At 48.7% G+C, this 4,949-nt stretch overlaps 1 long non-coding RNA gene across 1 annotated transcript; it reads left to right on the top strand.

Moving 5' to 3' along the window:
- The first annotated feature begins 772 nt into the window (after positions 1 to 772).
- LOC142358826 (uncharacterized) lies at positions 773 to 4,388 on the top strand. Its single transcript, XR_012761885.1, has 3 exons — positions 773 to 814; positions 3,337 to 3,433; positions 4,293 to 4,388. It is a non-coding gene; the product is annotated as an uncharacterized LOC142358826 (long non-coding RNA).
- Positions 4,389 to 4,949: the final 561 nt, after the last annotated feature.

Raw genomic sequence — 4,949 nt, forward strand, 5'->3', positions numbered from 1 at the left:
GCTCGGGGACATGATTTCTATTATATGCTTCTCCAGCAGAAATTGATGCTACGTTCTGCAATTGCAATGCAGCAAGACTCAGCTTTGCTGCATGGCACTGCAGTTATTCTTGCACACATTCAGTAAATTCAGTGGAGCCTGAATAAATTTGGCTTGATGATCACTTGTGGTTCATTTGGGCAATTAAAGAGCAATAAATCAGACAATTCCTTAAAGTGCGGGATTCCCAGGACACTTGCATATCCATGGTGGAAAAATGCCGTCATCTCTTCTTCCAGTTATTCTTTCACAGCTGCTGGACCCTGGAAGTCCTCATGGAAGAAGCCCAGCAGTTAAAGCCCATCTGAACAGTATTTCTGCTGCAAGATACTGTCGTACTGGAAGGGCTTACTTTGGACCTTAATCATGCCCAAAGTTCATATGCTGCTTGAGTTAACATGACACAGGTAGGTAGGTCACATTCAATTTAGCAGGAGGGGAGGGAATTCCTCTTCTGCAGTTACTCCGACGAGTACCATGGGGTTGTGGCCCACGGTTAGGAAGCATTTGTTGTTCTGCTACTGAATGCTCACTTTCCAACCTCTTTGTAGTGTATTCCTGTCCTGGGTTCGGCCAGGACAGGGTTAATTTTCACCGGATTCCAGGAAGGGGCACAGCCGGGCGGGCTGACCCAACCCCAACCTGGCCAAACGGAGCCGGGTATTCCATACCATGTGCCGTCCCGCTGGGTTCCGGTGGGGAGGAGCTGGGGGGCGGGAACTCACTCGCGGCTCGGGAGCACAGCGGCAGCCAGTGAGAGCGGCTCTGTTCTGGGGTTTGTGTTGTGTATCCTCCTTATCTGTATCGTTGGTGTTGCTGTTCCCTCTGTTTGCTGTTCCGTTAAACTGCCCTTATCCCGACCCACCAGTTTCTGCCTGTTTCTTTCCATTCTCCTCCGCACTCCGGCGGGGGGAGGGGCGGCCGCCTGGCGCTTTTGTTGCCGGCGGCAGCTGAAACCAGAACAATTCCTCATCTCAGAAAAAGCAGGATGTCTGCTAACAGCAAAGCAAGTTACAAGAAAGCCCAAGCAGTTATATAGAGCTCTATCTTTGTCATCACTTTTACACTATTGTTTTTCAAACAAGACTAGAAATAATTTAAGATCTTCGTATCAGTGAAACCCGTCCCTTAATTAATATGATTTTTATCTTGAGTTAAACGGGTTGGCTTTAACTTTTCAAGCTTAAAACAGTTATCTGCCTTTTATAGAGAAGTATCTGTGTTTTGAGGTGGTGCACATGCTCTGCTCATGTACCATCATGGAACTGCAAGGCAGCTCCATTATCTGCAGTGCAGTGGCTATGAAGGACATTAAAGATTGTGAAGTAATGGGTTAAAATAAAAGCATTGTGACTGTAACCCTCAAGAGGATGCTAACAAACAACAAATCCATGACTGGCACCATCCATGTGCAGACTGCAGGATATTAGCACAGGGAAGCAAAAACTTGGAGGTGTTATAAAGTTGTAGCTCAAGAAGGATAGGAATGCTGACTTCTGCTGCACAAAGAAAGGAGGGAACAGGCAAGAGAGATATGCTGGTTGTTAGGACATGGGGCTATTTTTGACTACCTGCAACAGACATGTAACAGCATGTCTAACTCCTCTTTGAATGTACAGTTAATTAGGCTGAATATGAACCCAATGGATCATATACGTACATGTTGGAAAAGCAAATGTTCTGTCATATTTGTGGCACTGAAATGAATCCAGAGTGACAGTTCCCACACTATGGCTTGATGTAGTCTGGTTCCTTGGATACTCCCCTGCAGCTGAGAGCTGTGGAACAGCCGTCCTCAATTCACCACCTGCTTCACCTGAGGTCTCCAGTCTGGTTTGTAGACAACGGAGAATAAAGCCGCAGAAGCAAGGTTAACGGTAAGAAGAAGGACAGATGCCAGCTTCCTCAGGACTACCTCCAAGGGGGCCATCGAAAAGGACCATGATGGTGGAGTGCAGTTGCACTTCCTTAGCCCTGCGGAGATGCAGCACAGTAATTCATTAGATAGCCCCTCTCAGCACCTGGCTTCTACACTTAAGGGAACAGCAAACCAGGAATGACAGAATGGCAAGTTTCAAATCAGGTGGCAGAAAGGGTGCAAAATGTGCTAGTGCATGAAACAGCTGATCTCCACAAAGCAACAGCTCCTAGCCGCAGACAAAAATGGTAGCTAAGTGTGATGTGTGCGCGACTTAGAGCAATTTCACAGCTACGTGTCTCTTGCTGTACTTCTGGAAGAGTGCAATTGTTGTTCTGCAAGTCTCACTGAAGTTTGTACAGTCCAGCTTCGACAAATAGACATTTTTTTTAAATGAAAAACTGCTTCATCAGGAAATTCTTAACTTGCTGTGTGCAGCTGGCACTCTGTAATCCCTTCTGTGTGAGCTTCCCTGCTCTCTCTAAGCTGGGAAAGGTGTTTGCACCATGAACGCAGGCCAGCTCTGATGTGGCATCAGAGTGTATGGTATATAATCCCTCCTGAATGATGACTGCTTGGCTAGCAAAGTCTGTTTGGTTGGCTCACCAGTGTCATAACCATACTAACAGTCACGCAGTAGCTTGTCCAATCCTACCTACCTTTCATGGATTGTCCAGTACATGATTGATTTTTACTTTTAGAATATTTATACTCTGTCTCCATGATCTTTGCACTCACCAAGAGCAACATCTACAGGTTAGCAAACTAGTAGCCATAGCAAGCATCATGTTTGCTCTCTCATTTCTCCTGCAGCCTGTAGTGATAGCACTGATTTCTGGTTTTGCAAGTTTCTAATTCAGTGACTGCAGCAATGTGAGAAGTGCTCTCACTTTCTCCTGCTTTGGTCCACAGAGTTAAGTATGCATGTGTGGGAGTACATCATGCACATAGGCTTCACAAGAAGGACTGACAAATTTTTAAAACACTGTTTTCTCTGATCTCACTCCTGGAATTATTCTGGTGCCCCTGACAAGTGTTTGGGCAGTTTTGTGTCAGCACACCAATTCTTGTAACTAAGGTTGAGGAGGGCAGGAAGAGTATTTCATTTTCAGAAAAATGGGCTGTTTGGAACTTCCAGGGGGAACAACAGAAAGCAGGGTAACATTTCTGAGCCACAGAATTCCAAGTTACTCAGTAACTTGAATGAGATGGGTCTATATCTTTCATTGTATATGCTGCTTTGGAAAGCAGTCTCATTTCCTCTTGAATCCCAAAGACCTACCAATATAAAAGCTCCATTGCCTGAATCACAAAATCACAGGATGGTTGAGATTGGAGGGGACCTCTGGAGCTCATCTTGTCTGATCCCTCTGCTTCAGGAGGGCCACCTGCAACTGGCTGCCCAGGACTATGTCCAAGGATGGAGACTCCACCAGTTCTCCGAGCAACATTTACCATCGCTCCATCACCCTCAAGGTAAAAAAGTGTTTCCTGCCTCCAGCCACAGCCATGGGACTCAGGGCTGGAGGAGTCGGGCTGCTGTTGTAGAGAAGTGTTGGAGAAAGGGTGGGAGGGCTGAGGGCTGTGGGTGGAGGACGACAGGAGCTGTCTGGGTGCAGAGGTGCTGGCAGGAGGACCCAGCAGGGACATGGCTGCCACCACGGCCTCTGTCCATGGCACCCCGCTTCCCAGGTCTTCGGGAGAGGTGGCCCCGCAGATGGGCAGGGGGCTTGGACAGGTCTGTGCCCGTGGCTGGAAGGGGGAGGTGGGAAGGCTGGAAAGCATTCCCTGCAATGGCTTGTGCTTTGGGTTTTGCAAGCAGAAGGTGTGGAAACATCCCTTGACGTGGGCTGCACTGTCGACATCGCCCAGGCAGATGCAGCACCGGCTGCCTGCTGCCGCTTCCCACCGCCCTGCCTGTTGCAGCAGAGCTGCTCTGCTCTAGAGCCCCCCCAGCACCCGACACCATGTCCTGCTGAGAGGGATGTTCAAAGGGCCTGAGCTTTGCTGGCACTAGAAATGGAAAAGCAAAGAACGCCCCAGAAAATGGTGCGAGAGGGGAGGCACGGGCCTCCCAAAGGGTCTTGTGGACTGAAAAGCAGCAGCAGAATCAGCCCTATGAGACCGCCAGCCCCAAGGGCTGCCCTCCCAACCTGCCTGTCCCCCTCGGCTCCCCCCAGGGACACTGCCCCCAACCCAACACCCCCTGCCCGCTCTGCTACTGCCGGACAACCAGCACTGCCCGAGCTACCACAGGGTACCTGGAGGAGGCAGTCAGGGAAGGCGGTTCCCCTTTGTGGAACTTGATGATGTTTCTTTCACCCTATTTCTCCAGCCTGTCAAGGTCCCTCTGGATGGCAGCCTGACCTCTAGCGTATCAGCCATTCGTCCCAGTTTTGTGTCATCTGCAAACTTGCTGAGGGTATGCTCTGCCCCATCATCCAATTCATTAATAAAGATGTGAACAGTATCGTACTCAGTATTGAGTCTTGGGGTACACTGCTAGTTACTGGTTTCCCACTAGACTTCACAATGCTGAATCCACCTCCCCAAGCTCTCAAAAAACGTCGGCTCTCTGACCCCTTCAAAAAAACTATTTTAAGACACTGCAATAAAATTAGCACCGTATAATGGAAACTTTGCATGTAATCACATCTCAGTGGGATGTTTGAGCTTCACCATGACATTCTGGTGAGGCAAATCCCCAAGACATTGTGGAGGTCTAATGCCCACAGAGTTACTGCTTAGCAACCAAGAGCTTCTTCATGAAAAAGCAAACCCTTTGCAGCCTGGGAGTTGGTTGCTGTAACTTCCATCCAGGAAAGAGGAGGAGAGCTGAAATTGTACAGTGAGTGGCTCTCAGCACATTCATATCCAGGACAAGACCAATAGCTTTATTCCTCACACCACAATCTGTGTCACTATCTGAACTAAGCACAGTTCAGAGCCAGACACTGCCTTGCAGACTTCCCCGGTGCTCTGGGGGCATGAG

This window comes from Opisthocomus hoazin, chromosome Z, assembly GCF_030867145.1.
Source record: "Opisthocomus hoazin isolate bOpiHoa1 chromosome Z, bOpiHoa1.hap1, whole genome shotgun sequence".
Classification (NCBI taxonomy): domain Eukaryota; kingdom Metazoa; phylum Chordata; class Aves; order Opisthocomiformes; family Opisthocomidae; genus Opisthocomus; species Opisthocomus hoazin.